The sequence below is a fragment of the Cyprinodon tularosa genome, unplaced genomic scaffold (assembly GCF_016077235.1).
Source record: "Cyprinodon tularosa strain WSP-4 unplaced genomic scaffold, ASM1607723v1 ctg343, whole genome shotgun sequence".
Taxonomy (NCBI): domain Eukaryota; kingdom Metazoa; phylum Chordata; class Actinopteri; order Cyprinodontiformes; family Cyprinodontidae; genus Cyprinodon; species Cyprinodon tularosa.
The window spans coordinates 163,869-180,302 of record NW_024039056.1 but is presented as its reverse complement, the minus strand read 5'-3'; the positions used below and the strand labels follow the sequence as shown (position 1 = coordinate 180,302).

General features: G+C 37.8%; 1 protein-coding gene across 6 annotated transcripts in view; it reads left to right on the top strand.

Annotated features, from left to right (window-relative positions):
- Positions 1-16,434, top strand: part of LOC119789674 (signal-induced proliferation-associated 1-like protein 2) — a 139,967-nt gene that overhangs the window by 31,307 nt on the left and 92,226 nt on the right. Inside the window, exon 1 of one of the 6 annotated variants that reach the window (XM_038294677.1) lies at positions 3,654-3,678. The exons of the other annotated variants lie outside the window; for them this stretch is intronic. The gene's annotated coding sequence lies outside the window, so the exon portion shown is untranslated. Of the gene's footprint in view, positions 1-3,653; positions 3,679-16,434 lie in introns of those variants that run through there. 6 annotated transcript variants of the gene reach the window in all.

The following is a 16,434-nucleotide window of genomic DNA, read 5'->3' as shown; positions in this document are numbered from 1 at the left end:
AAGAGCAGTTTGTTGGATTACAGGCAAATATTTTGGGATACAGCCCACCTTCACAGGTTGTTTGTGTGATTATTTGATTTGGTTCATCAGTGCAGTGCCCAGAGTTCAGCTTCCACTTGATGGATTTCTGGAAGTAATTATGCTAATTTTCCCCCATAAAGGTCGTCCTTAAGGAGACAAATTGCAAATCTTTCTCTATAGATGGCTGTCATCCTAAACCAATATCTGGCTCTAAGTTTAACCGGAGTCAGTTCAGTTATGATTTTGCACTGTAGCTCTTGCCACTAAACTTTTAATGAACGCAATTTCAGACTAGATCATCATAGCATCATGTCTTTTAAAAGAAATTAGATATTTTGTTTTAATGGCTGGCAAGAAGCGCTTAAAGATTAAGTTATGATTTGTATTTGATAAGAGTGCAGCAGTTTAAAATAATTGTTGACATGCAGCGATATAAAAGGGCATTTCATAAAACGTTTGAAAGGCTTAAGTTATGTTATTTGAAAAACAGACCCTGTTCAAATCTGATATGTTATAATTACCTCCTGGCTGAGTCAATAGGTTGAGAAGTCTAACAGAAAACATTAATATTTGCAATTAAACAGATTATGCTTACCTGTGGGTAAATGGTAAATGTCCTGTACTTATATGGCGCTATTTCAAGTCCGGAGACCTCACCAAAGCGCTTTACACTACGTTCAGTCATTCACCCATTCACTCACACATTGATGTTGGCAAACTACGTTGTAGCCACAGCTGTCCTGGGGCTACACTGGTGCCACCGGGCCCTCTGACCACCATTGGTAGGCACTGCAGTTGAAGTCTATTGCCCAAGGACACAACGACACTGAAAGCCAGAGCCACAGCTTGAGCTGACAACCCTCCGATTACAGAGAAAACTCCTGCACCCAACGCCACTGTCGCCCTAGTGGACTTAATTGTAACAAGTTGATGTTGATGCAAGTTTGATGCATATATATTCAGTCATTCTATTTTATTTGAGATTTTAAAATTTAATGTGTGCAATAATAGTGAAGCCATTATTTAGGCTTTAAGGAATGCAGTGTCAGCGCACAGGCACTAAAGATTTTGTAAAGTAGCAAGAATTAAGGCTGATTTATGCTCAAAAACCAGGTTGTCTGCGTGCGTGTCGCAGTGAACGCAAATGTGCCTCCGCCCCTTCCACAGACACTCTGGTGCACCTCTCCGAAATCGTAGGTGACTGCAGACAGGAGGCCTCTGATTGGTCAAATTTACATTCGCTCTACACTATGCATATTTCCTGATTGGTACCCAACAGGCTTGTTTTGTTTGTATGATCGCCATTGTGGAAAACCACTTGTGAAGATAGACCAGCTAGAAAAGCGAGGTACGCAAGAATGCTGGGACCTTTTTTCTACCTGCATCGCCGCTCTTTTACGGCCTCATGTCCCTCCGTTGTCACACAAACCCCCATGTCCTCACCGCCCCGGCCTTATCCAAACCTACAGTTAGTTCGTGAGTGTCCCTCTTGCATTGTGGTGTGGAATAACATAGCGCAAGCCATGCTTCAATATTGTGCATAAATCAATAATATCTGCAAAAGCTCACTGGGACACACTGCTGTGGGATTATAACCAGCCCTTTAGACCCCTGATAGCTCTCTGGTAGTCCTCAGCTTTCTAAACCCCTTTGTTGTGCATATCTTCCTTCCTATTTAAGAGCTTTAATTTGGTTAAAAATTGTATTTTTTATGTTAAAAAAAGTTGTTTATAGATTTCTTTTGCTAATGCAAGAGGTTTCCAGATGATATTTATAGTTTGAGGGGTATCACAAATAAATTCTTAATCTAATTAATATACAATATCCTACACCCAACAAATAAGGATATTCTCCTTCCGGATTTTCTGCTAGAGAGCAGATTCAGTGTTCCAAATGTCACAATTATTTAATGCCATCCAGGGCATGGAAAAACATATTAGCCACTAGGGTTGTCAAAAGTATCGATACTCATAAAAGTATTGATACTCAAAAAAGTATTGATACTGAAACGTTGTATCCGGATACGATATTTGTTTTTAAAAGTATCGATACAGTTCTACCACCAGTGGCAAATAAGCAGTTATTCATCTAAAGTGCAGAATAGAGGAAAATTCACTTTCTGAACACTCTGTGATTGATTAATTCTGTGCACTTTTCAGTTTCAGACTTTTTTTTGTAACAGGTGCAGCTGCTGAGAATTATTTTTGTTTCTTAACTGGTTTGGCCAGTGTCATTGTTATGTGTGCAAAGCATAGCCAAGGAAGGAACACTTAATTTTTAGTTTTGTAAGTTTTTATCAAGCTTGCTTAATATTTTGCACAGCAAAAAACCTCAAAATATTGTTCTTATTGTTTATTGTATTTTATTTATTAATGAAAATATTTCTGTTAAATTTTGGAGTCTTTTATCCTTGTGGTATCGAAAATGGTATTGAGTATCGAATATTTTCCTTAGTATCGGTATCGAGTTGAAAAGTTTAGTATCGTGACAACCCTATTAGCCACCCATCATCACCCAAGCAGCATCATGTCTGATTAAACTAGATGGAGAAATATCAATACACAAAATTTAAAGGTAGGATGGTTCCTTTTGACTAAAGCTGAGGCAAGTAAGGCCTGGAGTGGTTTAGGTGCTGTTTTTGTGGTAGTGTGTTTTCTTGAGAATGAGGGGTCAGTGAGCTCTTGCAGTAATTTTAGAAGGCCCCCCATTATTGTTGCTTGTTTTTTTTCCTGTTTGTGGATAAACAAAGAAGAAAATTGAGATGTCCAGACTCCAGATGGCATTTGCAGCTTGAGGGGAAAGGATTTTAAAACTTATTCCAAACTATTTTTTTCTTTGTATAGGCTGTAGCGTCTTGCTTTTGAACACATTTTTGCCCTATTTTAGCTGTTAGACCATCTAAAAAAATCCTGATACTTTAGATCTCGCATTAATGGATAAACTCCAAAATATTTTGTATTCCTGGTTATTCATGATTCAGTAGGAGCTAGAAGGGGTAGTTAAATGTTTAGACAAAAGCATAGGTAATATTGGATATATTCATTTTATTGATTATTGAATTACGTTAAATTATATGTTAACAACTGAATTTTATTTTTACATAGATTATATTTCTCTTACATTAGTTTTGTCATTTAAACAGTTTAATAATAACCAAAAACACATTGCCCTGTTATATGAAAGGGTAAAATTTAGACATCTCTTATCTGCTTTTTTTTTCACTGAAGTTACAGATTAAATTGGAATCTGCTCCTTTTCTCTCTGTGGGAACATATGGTTGATATTAAGAGATTTCAATGTCGACAGCAAAATAAAAACAATTTATGATTTTGGTCATAGCATACACTACATAAAATGAAGTCTATATATTGGATGAGCCCTGAGCATTAGACTCAGCTGTGTAGCACATTCCAGATGGAGCCATAGACGGCTCAATGCAGAGCAAACTCAAGCGAGAACTGATGTAGGAAAACAGTAAAAAAAAAAGACCACAGCTACAAATAACCACCCGTCCAAATTGCAAAGTCCACGGCAAAGCAAACAGAACTCTTGTTTAATTTTACGTGCGAGTGCATTGATGTTGACAGATTAGGTGGGGTGAGACGACTATCGAAGGGTAGTGACCTCGGATTAGTGCTGGAGCAACAGACGCATCAGGTAGGTCAGAAAAGTTAGGCAGGGTCTCCTGCTTTGTTTATGAGTTGTGGAAACAAAGCATTTAGTTTTAAATTTTTAAAGTTTAGTTTGAAGTAAAACGGATCAAGAAGCTGTTATCAGTTGTAAGAATATAACAATGTCTTCTATTTGACGGCACCTGGAGTACAGAGGGAGCATTAGTGAAGGAAGTCATTTTGTACATTGGACTGTAAGGCCTGGTTCTGGCTGACCTCCTTTTTATCTCCTCTACTGATTGTTCTGCTGTTGTTTGGTACATGTTCACCATGTTTCACTGAGTTGTAAACAAAAAGTGTTTCATTGTTTATCTCCATTAGCAAGCAGGTACTCTGAACACACTTTTCTTTGTTTATCATCACTTTTCTGAAGCTCATTCCAGCATTTAAAATGCTTATCTAGACTGTGATTGAGATAACATTATACTCTTATTCTAGACTTAGGGAAACTTGGTGCACTGCATATATAAAGACAGATGAGTTATTAAAAATGAACAGACCTTGGTGCACAATGCATTCAAGAATGAAACATTTTTTGTCCTCGCAGGATTATGAGGTCTGTAACAGACAACATAATCCCTGCTTTGGGCTTTTTTAACGGTATGCAGACAAAAACATGTTAAAGTGTCTGCAGTGTCTTGTTCTAAGCAATTCCTACTGATCAGCAAACTGTCGTGTGTTTTGGATTTGGAACCGGTTTTGTGTTTTGGGATAAACTCTTCAAGTGTATTTATTTTAGTCGTCATAATATTTTAATTGAATAAGTCTTGCAGTCTCAACAATGATGCAGATCCATATTTTGTTACATCTCTGAAAAGCAAACATTTGATTATAATTTTCAGAAGCGTGGCAAATCAGATATTTTGCAAATACGCAATCTTAGTTCAGAATTCACACAGCTTTTCATCACACACGACTAATGATGTTTAAAAAAGTTGTTATATTGAACTAATTAAGGGAACAAACCAACTTTTGCAGAGCATCAAATCCTGTTTTTTCTTGAAAGTACAATTTTCTTTTTGTTTGTATATTTGGTCTGGACTGAGAAACTATTTGGACTGAGAACCTTCACCAGCATATTTGGTCTGGAGTTTAGTGTTGCACCAGAACAGGGTTTTTTTTACTTTCGATTGGATTGTCATTGTTCTAAGAGTAGTCAGATAATTTTTGTCAAAATAAAAAAAAAAAAGGTAATTCTATCAGTCTAAGTTTCAGTTACAAGCATCCTGCATTCAAAGGTGAGTGGATCTTCATCAGCATAGACAGGAGCGTTATTATATTGTGAAATTAGATTAGATGGTCGGTGCGGAAGCAGTGGTTCATATGATAAGTATTCTGTGCTTTTGCCAGGGACAATTCTGGAATTTGTAGGAAGAAATTTACAATGCCATAATGCAGTTACAAATTTGTCAACGGAAGGGTTTAATGTAAAGTAATAGTAAAAAGAATAAATATTTTATGATCAGTATTGTGATTGCCAATATTTTGCCTAATCTTATGTCTTTTCCCACATTGTAACTCACTGGTCATCTGATCAAACTGGCATGAAGAGGGTAAATTAATTGTAATATACACTCACCGGCCACTTTATTAGGTACACCTGTCCAACTGCTCGTTAACACTTAATTTCTAAGCAGTCAATCACATGGCGGCAACTCAGTGCATTTATGCATGTAGACATGGTCAAGACAATCTCCTGCAGTTCAAACCAAGCATCAGTATGGGGAAGAAAGGTGATTTGAGTGACTTTGAACGTGGCATGATTGTTGGTGCCAGAAGGGCTGGTCTGAGTATTTCAGAAACTGGTGATCTACTGGGATTTTCACGCACAACCATCTCTAGGGTTTACAGAGAATGGTCCAAAAAAGAAAAAACATCCAGTGAGCGCCAGTTCTGTGGGCGGAAATGCCTTGTTGATGCCAGAGGTCAGAGGAGAATGGCCAGACTGGTTCAAGCTCATAGAAGGGCAACAGTGACTCAAATAACCAGCCGTTACAACCAAGGTGGGCAGAAGAGCATCTCTGAATGCACAGTACGTCGAACTTTGAGGCAGATGGGCTACAGCAGCAGAAGACTACACCGGGTGCCACTCCTTTCAGCTAAGAACAGGAAACTGAGGCTACAATTTGCACAAGCTCATCGAAATTGGACAATAGAAGATTGGAAAAACGTTGCCTGGTCTGATGAGTCTCGATTTCTGCTGCGACATTCGGATGGTAGGGTCCGAATTTGGCTTCTACAACATGAAAGCATGGATCCATCCTGCCTTGTATCAACGGTTCAGGCTGGTGGTGGTGGTGTCTAGGTGTGGGGAATATTTTCTTGGCACTCTTTGGGCCCCTTGGTACCAATTGAGCATCGTTGCAACGCCACAGCCTCCCTGAGTATTGTTGCTGACCATGTCCATCCCTTTATGACCACAATGTACCCAACTTCTGATGGCTACTTTCAGCAGGATAATGTGCCATGTCATAAAGCTGGAATCATCTCAGACTGGTTTCTTGAACATGACAATGAGTTCACTGTACTCAAATGGCCTCCACAGTCACCAGATCTCAATCCAATAGAGCATCTTTGGGATGTGGTGGAACGGGAGATTCGCATCATGGATGTGCAGCCGACAAATCTGCGGCAACTGTGTGATGCCATCATGTCAATATGGACCAAACTCCCTGAGGAATGCTTCCAGCACCTTGTTGAATCTATGCCACGAAGAATTGAGGCACTTCTGAAGGCAAAAGGGGGTCCAACCCGTTACTAGCATGGGGTACCTAATAAAGTGGCCGGTGAGTGTATTTTCCAGCTCAATTTTTACATTCAAGCAGTCCATTGCACTTGGAATATTGTACACACTGTTACTGCCATGATAAATCTGCTATATCACATTATTGCACTATATGGCTTTTCATTCAGTTTGTTTCAATATAGATATGGAATATTTAAAATGAGCTCACTCTAAGTGTTATTATTGCTTCTTTGGCAGGAAATAACTCTGTAATGATGTTTTTTAAAATGTTTCACAACATGTTCCTAATATCTTTAAACTTAACCCCCCTATGCATTTTTACATATTGTATTATAAGTTAAAAGGGAATAAATCACATGACAGAGGGTTTATTGGAGGATAACTCAAAATTTACCTCTACCAACATGTCTAGCTTAAAAACCACTAGGAATTTTTTTTTTACTCCTCTTTTTGTTAAATAGCCCCTTGAAAAGGTTTAAATTATTTTTATTTTCATTTTATTTTCCCATAAAATAAACTGTATCTTTTAATTGCTTGTTGCCAAACTGCACACATTTGTTTTGAAATTTCACTTTATGGATTCACATACTTGGCTGTCCTGCATGGACGGACAGACCTCAAGTGTCACCCCCAGTCTCTAAAGACACAGTTAATTTAATATACAAGAACTGAATAAGAGATGAATAGCTAGTTAAGGAGGGAAACATTTTTTGTTTAATTTTACTCACTTGTACCTGAGATACATTTTCCTGCATCATAACGAATGGTTGATGTTGAATTTGCTCACTGAAGAAGTATTAGATTTAATTCTGGTTAATTAAGTCATGCTTAATTAACATTTACAATTGTTTCACTGGGTTAAGTGTATTATGCTTCTGTCCACATAGCCGACCTGCTAAGGCAGCAACTGAGTGCACCTCTTTTTATCCGTTTCCTTACCTCCTACTGAGGGTGTAACCCTGCTTTCACACTGGTCATTAAAATCTCAGCATTACTCCCTGCAGGCAATGCTGGGTGTTTCCCTTGAAGCTCTAAGCTCACTAAGAAAGGTCGGAGCTGGACAACTAGGTTCTTACCACCTCGATTGCACAAATGCATTGCTGTGCACAGGAAGACCATTTTAGGGTGGGTGCTGTGGACGGGTGCTGGTTGCCATCAATGAAAAAGCTCTGGCATCAGTGCTAATTGGGAGACCCTTCCCTGTTGTGATAACTGAATTGTCAGAGAGCCAGATAAAAGAGTGAGAAACTGAATGGTGTGTTTGGTTTAAACTTTCATAGCATCAGTGAGTGTGAGCAGTGGTGCAGATACCCCCTTGCGAAATCTTAATACTCCTTCAAAAGGGTTCTTTCTGGCTATGGAAACACTTGGGGACAAGGCATGCCAGGTTTCCCAGGCCCTAGTAATGAACTCTTAAGGCTAACGTTGCCCAATTAATTGCATCTGCCGTTAAACTGAAGAAAATGCTTTGAGCACAATTTGGCAAAACTCCTGCCAAATTCCTCTCTTTCTGCTCCAGCACTTCTAGTCTCCTCTTAACCTTGCATTCTACTTAGCAGTAACCCATTTAGGTTGAAAAATTGCTCCACTGAAGCAGAAACACAAGTGTTTTTTCATCAAACTAGAAGACGCCTGTGTCTAGTTATAAACGTGACCCGCCGTCTTTCTCTTTCTGCAAGTGTGATGAATTTAATACATTTTCTGGCCAAAACCATCACAAACACACCTCCAGTTTCCACTGCAACTTAGAAAACTGCTGCTATTTTATGGACGCTTGAAAGCAGAGCTTTATGCAGTTTTAAATCATGTCTCTGGATGGTGAAACGCTCGCTCTGTGTGCTGACTTGATCATGTAGATGTTTGGTGTGACGAAGCAGGCGATTCGTTGTTTTTAGTTTAAATTTAAAAGGAATCAAAAAACGCACAGCAAGGTGTGAAAAGGGTGCCTTCAGGTTTGTTTGCTTTCCACCTGGATTCTTTTTCTTCCTCTCTGTTAATGATGAACACAGTTTGACACCTACAAACTTCTAACGGGCAGCAGCTTTTCCACAGACAGAAGTTGTAAATTTGTTCCATCCGGTAAAGCAGACTGACTCACCTTATAATGATGCGCATGAGGTGGAAATCTTCTGTAATAATCTTGGCCTATATCTTCTATCTATATGCAGACTTGGTTGGCTGTCAGGACTTGACTCCAGCCCACAAAGCTGAAGTATCTTAGAAACAAAGCCTGCAATGATTTCCTGACTGCAAAAAACAGAGGAGTGTTTTTATGACTCAATTACACAAGACTTCATTAAATGTAATTGGCCTTAATCACGAGCTTGTTTTCAACTCAGGGCTCAGGCCAAAAACACACATTGGGCTTTGATGTTATCTGCAAGTGACATGATGCAGTGAAACATAATGCATAGTAGAGGAATGCAGTTTAAGTGGATTTGCAGTATTTTGTTCCCTTTGAAGGTGGCAGCAGCAGTGTCATCTATGCATATGCAGTTTTTATACTTAGTACAGACAAATCTTTATTATGACACTTGTTCTGCAAATTGGATATACTAAAAACTGTGCAACATTAGCTTTACCTGTTTGTTCAGTACAACAGCATTTGAATGCGTTTGTGCTACAGATGTGTCATTGTGGTCTCCCTATTTATATTTTATTAATTTCTCGGTTTATTTCAACACTTTTGACCATACTTTGAATGGGGGCAATATTCTCTCTTTAGGTATTTCAGGGCAGCTAGAGTACAATCATTTGGAGTGCAAAGGGACCTGCTGTACCATTGTTAACAGCTGTTAGTTCATGTGAAACAGTCAAGCATCAAGATCTAATTTTATATTTCTCCTTCTATTCATTGATACTCATTAAGCATTTCAGAAATGCATGAAGAAACAGTTTTCCCTTTAATGCATTTTCTTTTGTTAAGGCCAACATGTGATGAAAGGTTGAACTACAAGCTTAAATATATCGATGGGAATTATATTTTAGTCCCTTTCCGTTAGATTATAAATAAATTAATTATAAATCCTAGTTCTCAGTTTTAGGGATTTAAGTTTCTGAAATTTCATAAAAATACTAGGGATGCACGATATTGGGATTTTGGCCGATATCCGATATTTTAAAACTCATGTAGCCGAAAACCGATATCGATACCGATGTTAAAGCTGGACAAAAATAAGTAGTCATTGAAAATAGGAGTTTTGTTATCCATTTCTGACACTTATAAGTATAAATAATATACTCAAATATATTTTCATATGCTGATATCAAATTGATATCTGATATCAAAATATCAAAAACGCGGTATCGAATTATTTTACTTTCAAAATCTCGTGAAATTTCATCGTTCTGTTACAAACTCTCGTGATATTTTGCAAATTCTTGTGAGATTTTGTTAGTAAAATAGATCGATACGGCGTCAATATATCAACATATAAAAATATGGCAAAATTTCGTGAATTTTCGGGGGATTTCGTAGCATAACGATGACATATAGCAATATTTCATTAGTAAAAGAGATTGATATGGTGTTTTTAAATGGTAATATATCAGCATATGAAGATATTGTGATATTTTAATGTATCAATATTTTTTCCCTCTGCTTTAGAAGTTTTTAAGTCTGTAAAAAGAAGTTTTTGAGGAAGAAGAAGTAGTTTTTTTGTTTTTTTTAGACTTTAGAAACTCAGAAGCTGATCAAATATCGGGTTAAATATCGGTGGGGTGGCCGATGTCCGATATTCAGTTTTAAGGCCGATACCGATAGGGGGCCGATTATATCGTGCATCCCTAAAAAATACTTTTTAAAATGGGAAATAGTCCTAATTCCTATAATATATTTGAGATTATTATAACTTGATTCATAAATTGCTGTAGTTGCATCATAAAGCTGACATTGTTTAGCCAGAACCCAACAACTTTCTGTTGTGTTAGCACGGCTTGCTAATTTTGTTATGGATGCATTATCTGTTTTTTATTGACAAACACAGTGAGAGAGATGTTAAACACATGCTGCATCTCCCAGTTGGTGTGTGAGAGTTGTAAAAAGGAGGTGCTGAACCAAAGATCTTCATATCTTATGTCATTTAAAGCAAAAACCACAGTGTATGAAGCAGGAGAAGAGGTTTTTTTGTACGTTGTTTCCATCCATGAATATTTATTAGAAAATATATTGTCAGCTGAACTATGAATAACTTGCATCAAAGCAAAGAGTGCACACTTTAGCCTTAGTGTTCAACTTTTTGTGAACTGCTTAGATATCTCTAATAAGTCACATAACATTAGAAACATAAGGTCCATTTGTCCCTCTGCTAATGTGACAAAATATTATTTTTCAGGAAAAAAATACTCATTAGTAGGTGGCCTTTAATTATGTAATGGCATGGTATTGCTGCTTTAAGAACTTTGTTTTAAATTAGTTTAATATTTAAGCAGTTTGAGCAATCTCTCTTTAAATGTATTGACGTGACAGTAATCAATATTGATGTATGCCTGTACCGAAAACACTCGGATCAGTGTCGGAGAGAAAAACTCCAGGTCAGGAAATCATTAGCTCACCATCTTTGCAAGTCAGTGTTTCTCATTGTCCTGTATGGCTGATATTATAGGTTCTGTCCCGCTCAGATGAGGTCTTCTTTTAGCGACGGAAGGGCATTAATCTTAGGATGTTGGATAGAATGTGCCCACTTTTCTGACAGTGTATTAATATCTATGGAGCCTTTAATCAGGCCACAATGTCAGGGGATTATTCTAAGACCTGGCTGAACTACAGGGTGACTCCTCTGGATGAATCAAGATGAAAGACAGACTTTCCAACATCAGAGACAGAAAATGAGTTCATTACTGTAATTAGGCCTCCATGTCTCTCCCTATCTCTATTCAATCCCCTTGTACACCAGGCCATGTGTCTAAAACAGGCCTAATAGCAGTGCATTACTCCTGTTAGCAGAGGGTTGTTAGAAAAGCAGACCCCCATCCTCCAACTCTTGCCTCTCAGGTGCCACAAAAGGAAGGACAGAAAACAGCCTCCCCCTTTAGGTCACACACAAGCAGAAATTCTGCTGACCAAGTAGCTTGCTGTACTCTCCTTTGGTGGTGGGAACTGCAGGCTGGATGCAGAGGGAGATGTGTTATAACTATGTACATCAATCACTTTGGTGGAGGGGAAAGTAACTAATAGAGGAAAGGCAAAAGAAACACAGACCACCATGTGCTCTGGCTTATCCTGTCCTGTCTTTGTCATGAAATAAGGGCCAGTTTTGGCCTATTTTGACCCCATTTCCCCCCAAAAAATGCAAACATGCTGGACTGAGTGTACATAAATACTCTGGTCTTCTGTTTATTTTTCTTAAAACAGGAGTTTACTCCATGTAGGAAAAAACATCTTTTTCCCAGAATGAACTATTTCCATGCTGAAGATTTGACAGCAACATGCTGCTTGTTCAAGGTATCTTCAGGTATTAATCTTTGATTGTCCCTCAGTTTGTTAAGGTATCTTTTTCACTTGCTCTTCGTCTGGCAGCAGCGAAAGGTCAGACACGCTGTTTTGTTGCCTTGCAATCAGATGGCATTATGTCAGTGTCTTTGTTCTTCCCGTTCTCAGCTAGCAGTGAAAAAAAAGTCTCTGTTGGAATGTCAACACTCATCCTGCTTCATGCGCAGATGCCACATTTTGCTGTTACCTGCCCTAATTGTGAGTGTGAAGAGACAGCATTCGGTCAACATTTGACATTTAGGGTTTGGTGAGCAGACTGCTGCTGTAGTCACTTCTGCTCCTTGTCACAACTGGGAACTAAAAAACGGGGTATGACTTTGGTAAACCACATAGCAAAAAAACAACCCAGAAACAACAACAGCATCAAAAATGCATTTTTGTTGAATTTAGTTAAACATTCCAGTACCAAGCAATACTATTTGTTCCCTTAACCTTTTCCAGAATTTGTGGTTGTAATTCAGTTTATTTATATAGCGCAAATTCACAACACATGTCATCTCAAGGCACTTTACAGAGACAATTCGACCAGATCATACAGACAGATTTGTTCAAAGTTTTTTCTATCTAAGGAAAACCAGCTGATTGCATCAACTCGTTGTTCGAAAGCAATCCACACTAAGCATGCTTGTTTGCGATAGTGGAGAGGAAAACTCTTTTAACAGGAAGAAACCTCCAGTAGAACCAGGCATTTTTTTTATACCTACAAATTTCAAGGTATTTATGAGTATTCATGTGACTAGCTAAGACAAAATAATGTACATTGTTAACTTAAAAATAAATTATACCTCCTATTTTTTTTACATTATAACTTGATTTTTTTTTTTCATTTACAATTGTTTAGTCTAAAACCAAAAAATAAATCCAGCAGCAATAACTGCCTTAAGAAGCCAAACAGCTGGCAACTAATAATACCTGTTAGTATTATTGTTAGTGTTGGGTCGATGCCATTTTTTGGCCCCAATACCGACACACGATTAACCTGACTCCGCCAGATGTATTTGCTCCGCATATCCATCTGGAAACCTTCCGTTGAAGTAATTTTGGGAAGGGGCAAAAGTACTGATTAGCTGATTGGCCTATGTTGGTGATAGACGGGCCAAATAAACCAATCAGATCAACGAAGCATATGACGTACTAACAGAGCGACAACGAAAAACACAACCACAAGCCAGGCTACTCTTGCCGAAACCAGTCGGGAGAAGAGCAAAAACATCTTTTCCTCTGAGAAAAGCCTCCAGAGCAGTGTTTTGCTCTTCTTTCAGTGAAGAAATACTCTGTAATTCCGATAAAACTTGCTCGATAGTGACGCTAACGCTAGTTTCATCGGCTGAAGCCGCCATGTTCTTTAGACTGAACTGTTGCGCTTCTTGTTTGCATCACACCTCAACCCGCCTCAAAGCCAACGCTGATTGGACGTTCGTTTGGTGAACGGCTCCAAATTTTCTTTAACGGAGAGTCTCCAGACTGATCTGAGAGTGAAACCTTGAAAGCTCGCGAGATCAGGATGGTCTCACGATATACCCGATACCTGGTTGTGCAGTATTGGCCAATACCAAACTGATACTGTCTGTTTGAAATCGAGGTGTGCGTGTATATATATGAAGAACTGCATACTACTTGGATGTAAAATAATTGCCACCATGGCTTTGTCAAGCTGCTGCCTATCTTTGCGAAGCAGGAAAAAAACTATACAAAGTAAATCCAGTAGAACTTTTTATCGTTACCTGGAATCGGTGACAATAGTTCAATAAACTTTTGGCTCTCAAAAGGGTATCGGTGCCCCATTTGTTGGTACTCACTGATTACGATACCACCATTTTAGTGCTGGATTGGGGCCCCACCCAATACTGGTATCGGTATCGGTGCAACATTAATTATTGTGTCCCTATAAATACATCATGAGGCTCAAAAATCAAGTCAGATACGTCATGGATAAATGTTGTGGGGAGGTTTAGGGTTAAATTATGAAACAATATTGCAACCTCTAATCATCTTATGGAGGACTTTTAAAAAAATTAAAAAGAATGACAAAGCCGCTGACCTACTTGGATGTCCTCTCAGATTTAGAGTTCAGGGAATGAGAGGAGTCATCGGAGAAGCAGCAACAAACTCATGATAACTCAGGAGATCCTGCAGGTCTTACCAGGTTAGGAGAAACATTCTATTCACATGAGAACAATAAGTCATAAACTCTGCGTATTACTACCTAAAGAAATGACTGGGTGGAAGAAATAATAATTTGAAAAGTTTGTTCCTAGTAGTTTTTAAAAGAAGCTTTCAATTAACCTTAAAGTGAAAATATTGCTTTGTGTAGAAAATGTCTTTTTAGTCATAATAAACCAAAGGTTAACTTTTTTGCCTGTATTTAAAATGAAGTGTGTGGGACAGTGACATAGCACATCACTATGAACACACATGGTTTAACATGGTAATGACAGCATCATGCTGTGGGTTTTTTCCTAAATTCCCGGTCACAAACATGCCCTGTAATGTGTCATTATTGAATTACAATGAAATCACTTAAAGTTTGAAGTTATATAAATAAGAAAAAGGAAAAAGTTTAGGAGGGTAGGAATATGTTTGCAAGGCTCTGTAAATAATTAGTCGTGTGTGATTGCCCATATTAAGACTTTGGTTCTTCTTCGTCACCTTTCTTCTTTCCCTTTTTTCCATTTCAAATAAATGTGAACCAGGAGTTTAAATGTAATATGATTTTTAAATTTACAACAAGTTCTTTGAGCAGACATTTCTTGTTTCATGGTTCAGTGATTTTAAAGGATTTAAATCCATGTCTGGCCCTTTTAAATACACGTTTATCATCTGTAGTGATACTGCTACTGTTATAATGCTCATTATGTTGCACTGAAACACGCATTCCATTATTTATTATTTGGCATACCACTACATAATGCATTCATATTGCACATGATTGCAGCTTGGTTTCCCCTCTAACCCATAAATGAAACCCAGCATTGAGTAACATTATATTGCTGGTTATTAAAATTTAGTTCATAAACAATGTTTATCATAGAGGAGAAGAAAGACTATGATTTAGCAGTTCATAAAGCAACATGAAGATTTACTTTAACCAGTATTTTGCTTACATATTTGGGTCATGCATACATTAACCTGTATTTCATCCATGCACGCGGCAGTGAGTACTTTATTATTAAAATACTCCTCCCGTGTGGATGTTGCTGTCTGGCTTGCAGCTAATCTTGCTGTGGCCCATTTTATTTCCTTCCCAAAATAGGCAATGCTCCTACTTGACGGTAAACAATGCAGACACATGTAAACAATTATCTGAGATCTGAAGGTTTCACACTAGAAGACCTTGTGCATAAAAGATGAGGTAAAGACTGTGGCACGTAGCCAACATATCAACTACTCTTGAGTAGCAGAAGGAAGTTAGCATTAACTGAGCTTTTTATCTTAACTGAGCAAATGTTGATTGTTTGGAGCAATGTTTTTGTGATGCAGAAGGATGAGTGGATAATTCGGAGAGGTTATTCACATAATTGCAATGCACACCATGAGCCTCAAAGAACAAGAACAAAACATTTAGGTCAATGCTAAAAAGTTATTCCAAAGATCTGCTGCAGCGTAGCGTGTCATGATCTTAATGCAAAAACAAGCATTTGAGCTCAAGTAATTTTAATAAACCCGGTAAACATATCTAATAGCATGATAATATGATTTATCAGAAAGTACTTCTTTTTTTTTCAGTGGTTCTGATTGATCAACATTATTGATATCAAAGTGGAGAAATTTACTCATTACATCAGCTCAAAAAGTTAAAGGAGAAGAATAAGGTGCCAAAGGAAGAAAAATGTGCATGGGATATATACATATTTGAGATATATACATCTTTTATTTTTTAATTTTATTTTAAATAGCAGGATGATTATACAGGGTTATTGCACAGGGTGTTTACATGTGTATTTTTATAGATGGATATTTATATATATAGTTATAGCACTGGGTGTCAAATATAGAGAAACGGGTTATCACACAGGGTATTAAATAGTAATTGCACATTATACATTGCACAAGTTATTGTCGTTGTAGTTAGTGTTGGACCGATACCAGTATCGGGCGAGGCCCCAATCTAGCACTAAAAAGGTGGTATCGGTTTCGGCAAGTACCAACAAATAGGGTACTGATACCATTTTGAGAGACAAAAATATATTTAACTATTTTCACCTATTCCAGGTAGGCAATAAAAAGTTCTACTGGATTCACTTTGTATTAGTTTTTTTCCTGCTTCACAAAGGTGGGCAGCAGCTTGATGGCAATTATTTTACATCCAAGTAGTATACAGTTCTACATATATATACACACATATCAATTTCAAACATATGGTATCGGCCAGATACGGGGTATTGGGGCCAAAAAATGGCATCAGCGCAACACTAGTTGTAGGGTGACATTGTAGATTCTGGATAAATGACCTGTGGTAGCGCTCCTTTTTTACAAAACAGTGTGTAAATGTCTTTCACTAAAGG